A 16294-nucleotide genomic window follows, 5' to 3' on the forward strand; every position below is an offset into this window, starting at 1 on the left:
ACTGTCTTGGGACAGCTGTAGGGAGCAGAGCCAGAAGTTAATCTCATTTTGATCTCTGGCTGTGTTGCTATCACAAGGATATGCTAAGTGTAAAGACATTTGTTTACTGGTATCTCTGCCCCTACCCAGAATATGTCTGCTTTGCTATGTCCCCTGGAGTACATTCCTATGTTAATCAACCTCATCCTGTGTTTACTGCCATCAAATGTTACGAACTTCAAAGCTTCTTTGTGTTCTTGAATTTTAGCAACCCTATGCTATTCCCTGGTTCCAAAACTGCATATAAGCTGGAAGTTAAGAATAAACGTGGCTGCAGTCTTGAGTTACAATCTTAAGTTGCAGACCTTCTGAACCCCATCTTTGCCTCTTGTCTTTTTTCTCTTGTCTTGTATTTTTCCTTTTCTTTAATCTTCGCCCCGCTCATTCGAGATTTCCTTCTCGCCACTGGCTGGCTCTAGCAGACAGCCAATAAAGAGCAAGGAATAGAGGAAACAGAAGACAAGGGAGATAAGCCAGATGTAGCTGAAAACCTGGTTGTTAGCCTTGACAATGTGGAAGTTGTGATGTTTCACAAGGATCCCAAGGACAACTGCTGTGAGTGTAGATAAACCAAGAGCCATGCAGGCCAATGCCATCCCCAAGGGCTCCCCATAAGCTAGGAAACTTGCAGCTCTTGGGAGGCACTGGTTTCCCCCTGTGTTAGCAAACTGATGATCTGGACACTTTACACACCGCTACTGCCAGTGGACTCCATATTTGGTAAGGAATTCAAATTTCCATTAATCCCTTTACAGTACTTACAAAGAAAAGGAAAATTCCCTATACAGAGATAATTTGGACACATCTAGGTCCAGACGGATTCACTGCAGAATTCTACAAGGCATTCAAGACAGAACTCACACCAATATTTCTCAAACTCTTCAGTGAAATTGAAAGAGAACGTTCACTACCAGACTCATTCTATGAAGCCAGTATAACCCTCATCCCAAAACCAGGCAGGGACTCATCACGGAAAGAGGACTACAGACCGATCTCCCTGATGAACATAGATGCAAAAATTCTCAACAAAATTCTGGCCAATCGACTTCAACAGGTTATCAAAAAAATCATACACCACGATCAAACTGGCTTCATTCCAGGGATGCAAAGTTGGTTTAATATACGCAAGTCAATTAATGTAATCCACCACATCAACTGGAGCAAGCAAAAGAACCACATGGTTTTATCTCTGGATGCGGAAGAAGCGTTTGATAAAATCCAGCACCCATTTATACTAAAAGCCCTGGAAAAACTGGGATTCCAGGGAACATTCCTGAATATAATCAAGGAAGTTTATGACAAACCAACAGCAAGCATAACTCTAAATGGGGAAAAACTGAAGCCATTCCCTTTAAAATCAGGGCAGGGATGTCCACTCTCTCCCCTGCTCTTCAACATAGTACTAGAATTCCTAGCCAGAGCAATTAGGCAAGAAGAAAATATAAAGGGGATCCAAATAGGAAAAGATGAAGTTAAACTTTCTCTCTTCGCAGATGACATGATCCTATACCTAAAGAATCCCATAGACTCTACCCCCAAGCTACTAGAGCTGATCCAAAACATTGGCAAAGTTGCAGGATATAAAATAAACCTTCAAAAATCTACGGCCTTTCTCTATGCTAACGACCCGAAGACCAAGGCTGAAATCAGGAAAGCAACTCCTTTTGCAATAGCCCCTAAAAATATAAAATACCTAGGAATAACTTTAACCAAAGAAGTGAAAGACCTCTTTGATGAGAACTTCAAAAGCTTGAAAAACGAAATTAAGTCAGAACTAAGGAAATGGAAAACCCTCCCATGCTCCTGGATTGGGAGGATTAATATAATCAAAATGGCAATATTGCCTAAGGCTATCTACAAATTCAATGCAATACCCATTAATATCCCAACACCATTTTTTGATGAAATAGAGGAAGCAATCCAGAAATTCATATGGAGTAATTAAAGACCATGAATAGCAAAAACAATCCTAAGCAAAAAGAACAGTGCTGGAGGAATTACAATACCCAACTTCAAGCTTTATTATAAGGCTGTAGTAATAAAAAACAGCTTGGTATTGGCACCGGAACAGGCCTGAAGACTAATGGAACAGAATTGAAGACCCAGAAATGAACCCACAGAACTACGCCTACTTAATCTTTGATAAAGGAGCTAAAACAATAGTATGGAAGAAAGATAGCCTCTTTAACAAATGGTGCTGGCAAAACTGGCTCAACACATGCAACAAACTAAAACTAGATCCTTATATATCACCCTGCACCAAAATCAATTCCAAATGGATTAAAGACCTCGAAATCAAAACAGACACCCTGAAAACACTAAAGGAAGGAGTAGGAGAAACACTTGGGCTCCTTGGCACAGGACAGAACTTCCTTAAGAAAATCCCAGAAAGGCTACAAATCAAAGAAAGGTTGGACAAATGGGACTGCATCAAATTGCAGAGCTTCTGCATGGCAAAGGACATAGCTCGCAAGATAAACAGAAAGCCCACAGACTGGGAGAAAATCTTTAACGGCCATTCAACAGACAAAGGCCTAATATCTAAAATATATGCAGAAGAAAAAAAATTACCTTCCTCCAAAACAAAACCGCAAAGAACCAATAGCCCCCTCATCAAGTGGGCTAAAGACTTACAAAGAGACTTCTCTGATGAGGAAATGAGAATGGCCAGGAGACATATGAAAAAATGCTCAACATCACTGGCCATAAAAGAAAGGCAAATCAAAACATCATTGAGATTCCATCTCACCCCAGTAAAAATGTCATATATCAAGAAAACTAACAATAACAATTGTTGGAGGGGATGTGGCCAAAAGGGAACCCTAATTCATTGTTGGTGGGAATGTAGTCTGGTTCAGCCACTCTGGCAAGCAGTATGGAGATTCCTCAGAAGGCTAAATATAGAGCTCCCCTATGACCCAGCAGCCCCACTTTTGGGTATCTATCCAAAAGACCACAAACAAAATCACAGTAATGCCACCAGCACAACAATGTTCATCGCAGCACAATTTGTCATAGCGAGAATCTTGAACCAACCCAGATGCCCCTCAGTAGACAAATGGATCAGGAAAATGTGGTACATATACACAATGGAATTTTATGCCTCTATCAGAAAGAATGACATTGTCCCATTTGTAAGGAAATGGAAGGACTTGGAAAAAAATATACTCAGTGAAGTGAGCCAGACCCAAAGAAACATGGACTCTATGGTCTCCCTTATTGGGAATAATTAGTACAGGTGTAGGCAACTCATAGCAGAGCATCACAGGGCCCAATAGCTATACCCTTATGAATATCTAAGATGATGCTAAGTGAAATGAATTCCATGTTATGGAGACAATTGTTATATCACAGTTGTAACTACTTTCAATGTTCCATGTGTATCTGTAGCTTCTAATATTGATGATGTTCTTGTATCACCTTCCTGTGTTTGTACCTACACTATCTCTGTAATCTTATCTGAGTATATTGGAAACCGTGTATACTGGTATTGGAACTAGGAAATTGAAAGGGAATACCAAAATTGAGAGACACAGGGTAAAAAAAGTCAAACAACTACAAAAGCAATACTTGCAAAACTGTTTGGTGTAAGTGAACTGAACACCTCAGGGGGAAAAGGGAAGGGGAAGGGGGGAGGGGGGTATGAGGGACAAGGTAACAAACAGTACAAGAAATGTATCCAATGCCTAACGTATGAAACTGTAACCTCTCTGCACATCAGTTTGATAATAAAAACTTTAAAAAAAAAAAAAAAGAGGATCAATACAGACCAAGGAAAGAATCCTTAAAGCTTTTAGGGAACTGAAGATCATCACATATAAAGGAAAACCTATCAGAATTACTTCAGATTTCTCAGCAGATACCATGAAAGCAAGAAGAGCCTGGAATGAGGTATGCCACACCCTAAAGAAAAAGAACTATCAACCAAAAGTACTGTACCAGCTAAACTCTCATTCATAGCCGAAGATCAAATAAAAGTTTTCCACAGTAAGGAAAAACTGAAACAATATATCTCCACCAAACCAGCTTTAGAGAAAATCCTCAAGGATGTCCTACACACGGAAAATAATCAAGATCACAATACGGACAGAGAAATTAACCCTAAATAGAAAACTAAAATATTAGATCAAGAATTGGAAGACACAGGTCTTAACCAGATAGCTATAATGAAAGGAACAAACAATCATCTCTCAATCCTAACTCTCAACATTAATGGACTTAATTCTCCACTTAAACGACATAGGTTCATAAGTTGGATCAAAAAGCAAGAGCCATGTTTCTGCTGCCTCCAAGAGACACATCTACCCAGAAAAAGTAAACATTTTCTAAAAGTGAAAGACTGGAATAAAATCTACCAAGCAAACAGACCCCATAAGCAGGCTGGAGTTGCAATCATATTATCAGAAAAAAATAGACTTCAAATTAAAAACGGTAAGAAGTGAGAAAGAAGGTTACTACATACTAATAAAGGGATCTCCTATAGGAGGATATAACCACCCTTAAATATCTACACCCCAAATACAGGAGCACCCACCTTCATCAAACAACCACTACTGACTCTAAAAAACACTCATAGATCCAAAAACATTGATAGTTGGAGATTTTAACACTCCACTGTCAATTCCTTTTGAAATAGCCTCAAAAAACATAAAATACCTAGCCATAGCCTTAGATAAAGAAGTGAAAGACCTGTATGATGATAACTTTAAAAACATGATAAACAAAATTAAGGCAGAACTAAGAAAATGGAAAAACCTCCCAAGCTCCTGAATTGGGTAGGATTAATATTGTGAAAATGGCAATCTTACCAAAGGCTATCTACAAATTCAATTCAATACCCATTAATATCCCAACACCATTTACTAATGAAATAGAAGAAGCAATCCAGAAATTCATATGGAACATAAAAGACCCCGAATAGCAAAAACAATCTTAAGTAGAAAGAACAGTGCTGGAGGAATTACAATACCAAACTTCAAGCTGTATTACAAAGCTATAGTAAAAAAAAAAAAAAAAAAAAAAAAAACAGCTTGGTACTGGCACAAGAACAGGCCTGAGGACCAATGGAACAGAACTGAAGACCCAGACCTGAACCCACAGAATGATGCCTACTTAAACTCTGATAAAAGGAGCTAAAAAAATAGGATGGAAGAAAGATAGCCTCTTTATCAAATGGTGCTGGAAAAACTGGTTCAACACATGCAACAAAGTAAAATGAGATCCTTATATATCCTCCTGCACCAAAATCAATTCCAAATGGATCAAAGACCTTGAAACAAAAACAGATACCTTGAATACACTACAAGAAGGAGTAGGATAAACACGTGGGCTCCTTGGCACAAGACGAAACTTCCTTAACAAAGGCCCAAAAATGCAACAAATCAAAGACAATTTGGACAAATGGGACTGCATCAAACTGCAGAGCTTCTGCATGGCAAAGGCCTTAGCTTGCAAGATAAACAGAAAGCCCACAGATAGGGAGAATGTCTTTACCGGCTATACAATGGACAAAAGCCTCATAACTAAAATATATGCAGAACTAAAAAAATTAAATTCCTCCAAAATAAATTCTCAAAGAACCAACAGCCCCCTCAACAAGTGGGCTAAAGACCTAAAAAGAAACCACTGAAGAGGAAATGAGAATGGCCAATAGACACATGAAGAAGTGCTCTACATCACTGGCCATAAAAGAAATGCAAATCAAAACAACACTGAGATTCCATGTCACCCCAAGTAAGAATGTCCATTATCAGGAAAACTAACAGTAACAAATGCTGGATGGGATGTGGCCAAATGGGAATCCTACTTCATTGTTGGGAATGTAAGTTTGTTCAGCCACTCTGGAAAGCAGTATGGAGATTCCTCAGAAGGCTAAATGTAGAGCTCCCCTAGGGCCCAACAGCCCCACACTTAGGCATCTACCCAAAAGACGACAAACAAGGGGCAGTATGGAGATTCCTCAGAAGGCTAAATGTAGAGCTCCCCTAGGGCCCAACAGCCCCACACTTGGGCATCTACCCAAAAGACGACAAACAAGGGCACACTAAAGCCACAAGCACAACAATGTCCATTGCAGCACAATTTGTCATGGCTAAACTATGGAACCAACCCAGAAGCCCCTCAGTAGATGAATGGATCAGGAAATGAGGTACATATACACAATGGAATTTTATGCCTCTATCATAAAGAATGACATTGCCCCTTTCCTAAGGAAATGGAAGGACTTGGAAGAAACTATACTCAGTGAAGTGAGCTAGAACCAAAGAAACATGTACTCCATGGTTTCTCCCAGAGGGAATAATTAGTATAGGTTTAGGTTAGTCACAGCAGAGGATCACAAGAGCCCAATAGCTATGTCCTTATGAACACATAAGATGATGTTAAGTGAAATGAACTCTGTGTTATGGAAATTATATTATATTATATCACTGTTGTAATTACTTTCAACATGCCATGTGAAATGGTAGATTTTTTTTGTTGTTGGTGATGATCCTCTAGTATCCCCTGCCTGTAGTTGTCCCCATGCTATCACTATATCTCATCTGATTATACTAGATACTGTATATACTGGTATTAGAACTAGAAAGGGAATATCAAAATCGGAGAGACAAAGAAAAGAAAAACAAATGACTCCAAAAGCAATACTTACAAAACCATTTGGTGTAAATCAACTGAACAATTCATGGGGGAGAGGAAAAGAGGGTGGGGAAGGGGGAAATGATGGAGGAGGTAACAAATTTTACAAGAAATGTACCCACTCCCTTACATATGAAACTGTAATCCATCTGTACATCACTTTGACAATAAATAAGAAATTATTCTGAAAGAATGTCTCAAAAGTGAAAATGTTCTTACATGAACAACATCAACATGATCTAAATAAATAAATCTTCTTTTTTGGTTGTTTTGGTGCCAGTTCTGGTACTTGAACTCAGCATGTGGCCACTGTCCCTGAGCTTTTTGTTGTTGTTTTGTTTTGGCTCAAGGATATTGCTCTACCACTGAACCACTGCTGAACGACATGTTTCCTGCTCTGTGTGTGTGTGTGTGTGTGTGTATGTGTGTGTGTGTGTGTGTGTGTGTGATTACTTGGAGATAAGAATCTTATGAATTCTAATGCCAGGGATAGCATTGAACAAGTCTCAGATCTCAGCCCCCTGAGTAGCTAAGATTACAGAAATCTTTGAAAGTGTTAACCAATGCAAACAGTACTATCTCCATCTCTGCCCCCATGGTGAAACAGGGAAGGCTTAGAGACTGAGGTGGCTAGCTCTGAAGCCACAACAAGGCAATGCCAAACTGGAATGGATTCCAGATGTCTTTACTAACCATTAAGCAACAGAATCCTGACTAACTTTCCATTAGTCTTTAAAAAAGAAAAAATTGCCGTTCCCCAAGTATAGTGAGAATTAAGAAATCAACAGATAGAATTTTATGTTTCCATTTATTTTTAAGCTTCTTCCAGTAACATGGTCCCAGTAGAAGAAAATACAAAACTAATTGTAATCAAACTTTGCAACATCATACACTGTTTCATTAGGTTGCTAGAACAACATTCTAACCAATACTTGAAACTAGTTTAAGTGGATAGAGAGTAAAAATCTTCAAAAGTCTTAAAACTATTTGTTTCCTTTTTTTTTTGCCAATAACTCACATAAAAGCTGCTTATTCAATGCTCTGTTTTGCTATTGTTAATAGGTACTTTACTGGTTTATGGGTTTTTTTTCCATGAGAGAGAGATTATATGACTTATATGACATTTACAATTTACTCTGACTTAGTAGTTTAGTGATGGTATGATAACACCCTGTTTTAAAGAAAAAAAGGGGGCTGGGAATATGGCCTAGTGGCAACAGTGCTTGCCTCATATACATGAAGCCCTGGGTTCGATTCCTCAGCACCACATATATGGAAAAGGCCAGAAGTGGCTCTGTGGCTCAAGTAATAGAGTGCTATCCTTGACCAAAAAGAAGCCAGGGACAGTGCTCAGGCCATGAGTTCAAGCACCAGGACTGGCAAAAAAAAGTCAGAAAGTTTAAAGAAAAAAAGGGAGGGTGTCCAGGGAAAATCACAACTGTGTGTTTGGAAATAACTTCAGTTTCAGATGTCAAGGCTCTGGAGATATGCCTTGACACGCTAGCAGGAAAGCTTATTGATAAAAAAAAAAAAAAAAAAAACGATTACATGACAAGGAAATTTTAATAACAAGAACCATCAGTCTCTGTAAGGAAACACATTCCTTGTTCTGTTAGCCAGAACAAGGAAATGCAAAAACTATGCAAGAACTTCTAGATTTTATTTTTAAGACTTTGTTTTTGAATTGCTTTATAGAGTAATATAGTTCTTCACTTTCTGTACTCAGACCATGTCAGTTCTCCCAGCTACACTACCCAAGTCACTTTTCACCATGAACATATGTGTTCATGCACAGATTCACATAAACTTAGTATTCAGATGAATAAAAAGTATGCCATTTTAAATAAAATGCTTGAAAGCTCAGAATAAATTACTTATATGAGAGATTAAATTAAAAGGAGAGATGAAGTCAGTAATTGCTTTAGGAATCTTTGTGATGACGTGATGACACCTGTATTTTAGAATCACATGTTACAATAGACATTCTTACTCACTGTGATACTCTGAGGAGGTCCTCTTACAGGCTGGCAGGAAAGTTCCAACTTATGGGAACATTTTCCCTCCAAACAATAGTATTTCAGACATGAGTAATCGGAAATACTCACAGAGTAACATTAAAAATTCTGCTACAAGAGACAATCATAATATCACAACAATTTTGTTTATACTATAGAGGGAAAGATCATCTTTGTGGCCATGGTCCCAAAAGTTGGAAAGATTATTCACCTAGAGAGCTAAGTGACCAGTCTTTAAATCAGGTTCTACCATGTTGTTTGAGGGAAGTTACTGTGTCAGTATAGGTAATATGACCATCTGTTTCCTGAGTGCTATAGACCTTCTTTATTTCACATATCAAAGCATAATGTCCCAGTAGGCTCACCTTTGTGTAATTTCAATTCCACTTTCCCCAGTTGGCTGACATAAACATCGATGGCACCCTGCTGAGTGGAGGCTTTTAGACAGCCACAAGATGAATCTGGGAAGAAGGAAAAGAAAACAGAAGTATAATTATTTTCACATGAGTAAATGAAATTGTAAGTTTGCAAAAAAACAAAGGCTCTGCTTTGAAATCACGGTAAGAAACTATGAGTCTTTCAAGTATTTTATTTTTTATGAAAAAGTCAATTGAGAATGAGTTTAAGCTTCAGAACTGGCACAAAACTAAGAAGTAGGCAAAAATTTACCAACTACCATCTTAGTGATGTTGCCCATCTTGCTTTGTAATATTATATTGCCTTTTAAAAGGAAAAGAAATAAATTTATGGATAGTTTAAAAATGTGCTATATATTATCTTATAGCATGATTAGAAGTCTACAATATTATTTCATAATATTGCTCCTGTTCTTGGTGATTTTTCCCAACATCATAAATACAAAGATTTAGCTGTAGTTCTGAACAAGTAGCTTTAAGCATCTATGCAAACCCTTGCCCCATCCAATTCCCACACCTTAAGGTTTTCTACTATAACTGCAAAGGAATCCACTCTACTTTGTGGCAAACATGGAAGAAAAAGAATGCCTCCAAAGCTTATAGATTAAAAAAAAAAACTTGCTGGGAACTGGTGGCTCACACCTGTAATCCTAGTTACTCATGAGGCTGACATCTGATGAAAGACTGTGAGACTTTTTTATCTCCAACAAATTACTCAGAAAAAGCCAGAAGTGGCACTGTGGCTCATGTGGTAGAGTACTAGATAGCCTTGAGCACAAAGAGGCTCAGGGAGAGTGCCCAGGCCCTGAGTTCAAGCTTCAGGACAAGGAAAAAAATTTACTCAAATGTACTCACTATATAATTTCAAGCTAAATATCAATGTGTTTTTCAGACCATAAAAGCCACATTTTGAAGGAAAGAACATTAAAACAATTTATGGAAAATATAATTACTTTTATTTTTCAGGCCACTTTCCATCACTGTTTGTTAGATTAAGTAATTTCTGGGCCAAGAGTTGAAGTGGTTTGGCATAGGAATAATGAATACATAGGGGCATGACTATCAAGAAAACTTCAAAGAGTTCCATTTTTTAATGAAAATATATTTTCCAGGACAAGTATAAGTCACTGTAACAAACATTCATTCCAGTCCCCTTCCTCTAATACCAAAAACAGCAGGATCTTTATATGTATATGTACTTCTAGGGTCAAAGCCCAATTATTCTACCAAAAATATAAGCAACACACCTCTTCATAATTCCAAAATTAATGGAAAAGTGAAGGGATAATTTTGGTCTCAGAATTTACGTAATGTCACTTTACATATTTTGTAAATACTGACATGTTACTATCTTTGAAAAAGAAAAAAAAATGGCAAATGATTCATTTGCTCAAACATCAGATGTGCCTGACTGCAAAATATCTTTCAAAAAGCCTTAACATTCCATCACACTCAGAAAGCATATAAACAAGAGGTACCTTTGTGTAGGAAGAAAAGCATAGTTTTTATGCAAAGACCCATAAAATTATTTTCAAGTTTCAGTAAATTACAGGGCTGTAAAGATTTCATTAGTAAATGTGTTATGTAAATATTATTTCATTGGTGTGTTATATATAGTCTTCCAATTTTCAAATCCGATAAATATAGATTCGCCATTATGTGCAAATAGCAACCAATGATCATATTGCCTCCTAGTATTCATGCCCTATCTAATCTTCTTTTCTCATAGCAGGCTGAACCTTAGTGACTAGCTTTTTATAAAGACCAAGGGGACAAGTGGTCGGATGCGATTTATAAGAGTAGATTACAAAAAGATTGTGATGTCTGTCTTTCTAAACTAGTCTTCTTATTCTGATGGCTGCCATGCTGGAAATTAACTGTGCTGCAGACAGCATCCATTTTGCAAGGAAATAAAAGTGGCTCCTGGCCAACAGGATATGAACTAAATCCTACCAACAACCACGAGTGAGCATGGAGGCAGAATTTTCCCTGGATGAACATTCGATGAGCTCACAGTCTTGGCTGACATCATGATTACAAACTTTTGAGGCACCCTGAGACAGAAGCCACACCCAAAATTCTGACCCAGCCAATGAGAAAAAACTGCTTCTTGTTTACAATTGTTATGTTTTGGGATAATATGTAACAGAAGAATAAGTAATTAGTACAAATATTGATACTTGATATGGGGTGCTGTCAAAATAAAATATGCAAAAAATGTGGAACTAAGTTTTGGAGCTTAGCAGAGGTTGGATGGATTTTGAAGGGCATGTAAGAGAAATTGCACTGAACAGTAATTCAAAAGAAATCTGGACATTGGGTTTGCTTTGTCTACTGGCTGAAAAGGAGGAAAATATTTTTGAAAATTTGGAGGAAGGAGGACCCTTATTTATTATAGTAGAAACTTCACAACACTATCACCTCTGGTAATACAGAATAGGAAATGCGCCAAATTAACTCAATGATCTTGCTAAAAATATTTTAATTGGATTGTTCTGGATATTTTATTTGTTGATATTTTTTGTCCTGGATCCAAGAGAAAATTTGAATCCAGATGCTAAAATTTGGCCTAAAAATAAAACTGAGGGTGACTAGAAAAAACTTGGCTAAGACCACAGAAAGATCAATGGTGGTATCTTATAATATTAACCAGTTACACAAAAAACTTCCTTAAGAAGATTAAGGATATGCCTTACAGATCCTCTCAATCAAACAGACTTTCTGCAAGGCTTGAGAATGTTGTAACTTAGCACCTTAGCAGAGCCCATATTCTGAAGAGATTTTATGTAAGTGTAACATTTGTGTAAGAGGACAAGCCCCAATGAAATTCACAGGAAACTAAAAGTTTTCACCACATTCTATCAGAAAGCTTTGCCAACATGAAAGGAAAGAGACAATAATAGTCATGGAAAGAGATCACTAGATCCCTAATCTTCTTCTGGCAGGAAACAGACTAAGTAAACTACTCAGCTGTAACTATAGACTACATTTCATAAAAAGTCAAGATGTTAAGCAGAGCTGTGGATCAAGTGGTAAAGGGCCAGCGTTAAGTGAAAAAGGCAAGGGAAAGCCCAGGCCCTGAGTTCAAGCCCCAGTACTGGCACAAAACAAAATAAAACAAAAAACTAATGATGACCTTAAAAGGGCAAAACCTAGAACTTAAAAAAATAATTCCCAAGCCTTGAGATCTACCAAAGAACCTACAATATTTTCCACCTGAATTTCAAAATCACTATGGACTAGCGATTCCTTTGATTCTTGATCCTCTCATTTTCTTCCTCTCAATGGGAATGTTTATAAGCATTACCCTGGCCCTTCACTATCACTATAACTATGGTGTACAGGTGGTATGTGAATGTGGTGGTAGGGAGAAAGGGGAATGAGATAACATCTCTCTAATTCATATGTCTAAAGATTGAAGGCACTGCACTTGACTTGTACATATGGATGTATCATACTAAAGAGCCTCATGTGCATGTGGTGTGCCTGATTCTGGTAAAGAGGTCAGTTGATACATAATGGAGTGATACCCTGGGAACTTTAGGAGGAAGGGAATATACTTTTATGTAAGAGAGATGCTATGAACTCCAAAGATGCAAGTGCTAGAAGCTTAAGACCACATAAGACCTCATATGGAAGTGTTTTGATGATAAAACCTTTAAGAGAGGGAGCCTAGAAGAAGGAATGGATACATTAATGCTGGCTTGAGGAATAGATTGGATCTGGATAGTGCAGGAGCAATGACCCACATCAAAGTAGAGTGAAGCATTTCACAATGGATGAAGTTTTGAGGAAATTAATCTTGTGTGGGTGGTTCAATATAACTAATTCTCTACTCTACTTCCCATTTCTTTTTTTTTTTTTTTTTTTTTTTTTTGGCCAGTCCTGGGCCTTGGACTCAGGGCCTGAGCACTGTCCCTGGCTTCTTCCCGCTCAAGGCTAGCACTCTGCCACTTGAGCCACAGCGCCGCTTCTGGCCGTTTTCTGTATATGTGGTGCTGGGGAATCGAACCTAGTGTATCCGAGGCAGGCACTCTTGCCACTAGGCTATATCCCCAGCCCCCTACTTCCCATTTCTTGAACACTTAAATCCCTAATATTTATAACTTTAACCATTAGTGAAGAACTAAGGTATAGATTTACAGTCATTTAGTTGGTGAATCCAGTCACTCATTCAAGGAAAAGGAGCTTTATAGGGTTATATTTGCCTTCAATGAATGCAGAGAAATTTTACTTTGAGGGGAGGGGAAGGCTGCAGATCCTAGGGCTTGGACTCAGGGCCTGGATGCTGTCCTTTAGCTTTTGTGTTTAAGGCTAGTGCCTTACCACTTTAAACCACCACATCAGTTCTGACTTTATAATTAATTGGACATAAGAATCTCATGAGATTTCCTGCATGGGCTGGCTTTGAACCACAATCTTCATAGTTCAACCTTCTGAGTAGTTATGATTGCAGGTGTAATTTGTGCTCACTACTAAAGTCTGGGGGTTTTTCCAAAATGCATAGATACTAATATTCACCTTTACTACAAAAATGAAAATGAGCTGGTCATTTGTGGAAAAAATTCAAGTCCATACTTCCTGGAATATAGCCCTAAAAGTCTTTGGGAGATATGTATATAATACAGTTCATTCTGGACTAAGATATGTATATAATACAGTTCATTCTGGACTAAGTAACTCTTAATTCTAGCCATATATATTTCAGAAAGTATCTGCACCTGCATTTAAGTCATCTGCTGTATGGAAATATAAGAGGCAGGCTGAGTAACACTGAACACCAGTGTGACTTCTGCCAGGCTACCTCACCATTATGCTCTTTTCCTTTCCTTAATACAAATATTAACCAAGTATAACTACATACATTAAACAATAAGCTTTTCTGCAGACATGTTTTAGAAATTATAAAAAAGAAACAATCGGATAACAGAAAATGGCAAGGTATTGAGAGGATTTTGTGCCAACATAAATGCTCATACCATTTAATCAAAATTAGTAAAACAAAGTTCCTATAATTAGATCCACTCAAATGTTTCATTAATTTAACTTTTACCTCTCCTATCATAATATGAAAGCAACCACTGAAAACTCATCTTTATTTAAATCTACTTTCATTTATTGTCATATATTTTCTGGTTCATCTAATGTTAAGATCAGAATTACTGCCAGTTTAATATCTAACAGCATAACTTCAATGTCTTGGCAAAACAATTAGCTTATACATCATTTTATTTTCATGATATTTATAAAGGATATCTGGACTGCAATTAATTATTTAGAAGGCCAGTTTCTTGATCCTTCCTCAACTACACTGTCATCTCTTAAAATTTATGTTATGTGGAAAGTCTGAAACCTATTAATTTTCTGTCATCTTACCATGAATATTTCCTAATGCAATATTTCCAGCAGTAGAAGATACAAATGATGATCTGCATAAAGATACTTGGCTTCCAGCAAACCATCTTCAGTAGATATATTACAGAACTTACTTGCAGTTTATCTACAGTTATGGTCTAAAGAGAAAAAATTTCTATCAGTTGATTATTAAACAAAAACTGGAAATAAAGCCAAAATAGTATATCCAAATTAGTGGAAAACTAACAAGAGGTTTTCTTTTTAACCTAATGCACAATGGTTTTCTTTATTCTAACTAGCTCCTATATTTTCTTGATTCTACAGTTTTATTAATTCTGCCTAATTCCTGGCTCTACAAGTTTGGGAACAAACATGAGATCCAAAGTAAATTCTACTATTTATTTAATTGTCATTATTAACATTTCTTAATTATGTCTTGTATTTTACATGTAGAATTATTGATGTTTTGTTACGTTTACTCCTACTACATAATTTTAAAGTGCTATTTTTCAAAGTATCCTTTACATTTTCATTTGATCTTAATCCAGCAACAAAATAAACTCACTACTAGTATCTACTATACTAGTATTAATATTTGTGAAAATATTTTAAAAACTCCTAATGCATAATTACATTGTAAAAAAGTGGGTATTTCCATGTTCTCTCTTCCAATCCTTATATTAATGCTTTTTCATTCTTTTTTTTTTGTCTTACCAGTGAAGGCTCCAGCCTTCAATCCATCCATGAAAAGTTGCTAATAGAGGGAATAGCAGCTACCTTTACCTGTTATTCTCAAAAAGAAAGTATAAAGCATCTCTGTACAGAACACCATGTGTACTGAGAATATATTTTATGTACATTCTATCAGATTATGGCAATCCTCTTCTATTTCCAATTTATTTGATTATTGCAAGAGGAATATTGAATGTATTGAGTTTTTGCATAGAGTTGCTTCTATTGAGCCATCTTGATTTCAATCCTTTAGCATATTAGCATATTTACATAAGAGCTATACTTTTGATTTCTAGAATGTTTCCACTTTACAATTAATAAGACAGTAGCTTGCCAGTGAATAAAATGAAAGATTTTATGTCCATTTTTAAATTTCTCTAGCAAAGCTTAGTATGCATTTATGTTTCAAATATTGCTCACATGTCAAATAGATAGTTAAGAACTCCAAAATCATCTTTAGGTTATGAATATAAAGTATTGACATTAAAAGCTTGCCCCTCCAGCCTGGGGATATGGCCTAGTGGCAAGAGTGCTTGCTCCATATACATGAGGCCTTGGGTTCAATTCCCCAGCACCACATATACAGAAAATGGCCAGAAGTGGTGCTGTGGCTCAAGTGGCAGAGTGCTAGCCTTGAGCAAAAAGAAGCCAGGAACAGTGCTTAGGCCCTGAGTCCAAGCCCCAGGACTGGCAAAAAAAAAAAAAAAAAAAAAAAGCTTGCCCCCATTTTGCACAGAAACATCTTCAAGTAGTACACTGGGTATTTAAAGAAATAGTTTTTGCTACTTGGAACATATTGGTATAAATGACATTTCTTCTGGCAAGGCCAGAAATTGTTCAGAGTTCAATATGTTATCTAACAAGAGTTCAACTTCAAGAATACTAAAATATGAGAAGACATAAGTACAAAAAGAGAAAGAATAGCATTTATCAGGTTTTATGGAGAGCAAATTAGAATTACTTACACTTCTGAATTTAAAGCTCATAATTTTTTTTTTAGTTTTTATTAAAAAACTGATGTACAGAGAGGTTACGGTTTCATACGTTAGGCATTGGATACATTTCTTGTACTGTTTGTTACCTTGTTCCTCATACCCCCCC

The 16294-nt window shown here is 36.9% G+C and overlaps 1 pseudogene; it reads right to left on the reverse strand.

Moving 5' to 3' along the window:
* Positions 1–404: 404 nt before the first annotated feature.
* LOC125366959 overlaps positions 405–16294 on the reverse strand; it is a 36583-nt pseudogene continuing 20693 nt past the window's right edge.

Source organism: Perognathus longimembris, chromosome 18 (assembly GCF_023159225.1).
Source record: "Perognathus longimembris pacificus isolate PPM17 chromosome 18, ASM2315922v1, whole genome shotgun sequence".
Taxonomy (NCBI): domain Eukaryota; kingdom Metazoa; phylum Chordata; class Mammalia; order Rodentia; family Heteromyidae; genus Perognathus; species Perognathus longimembris.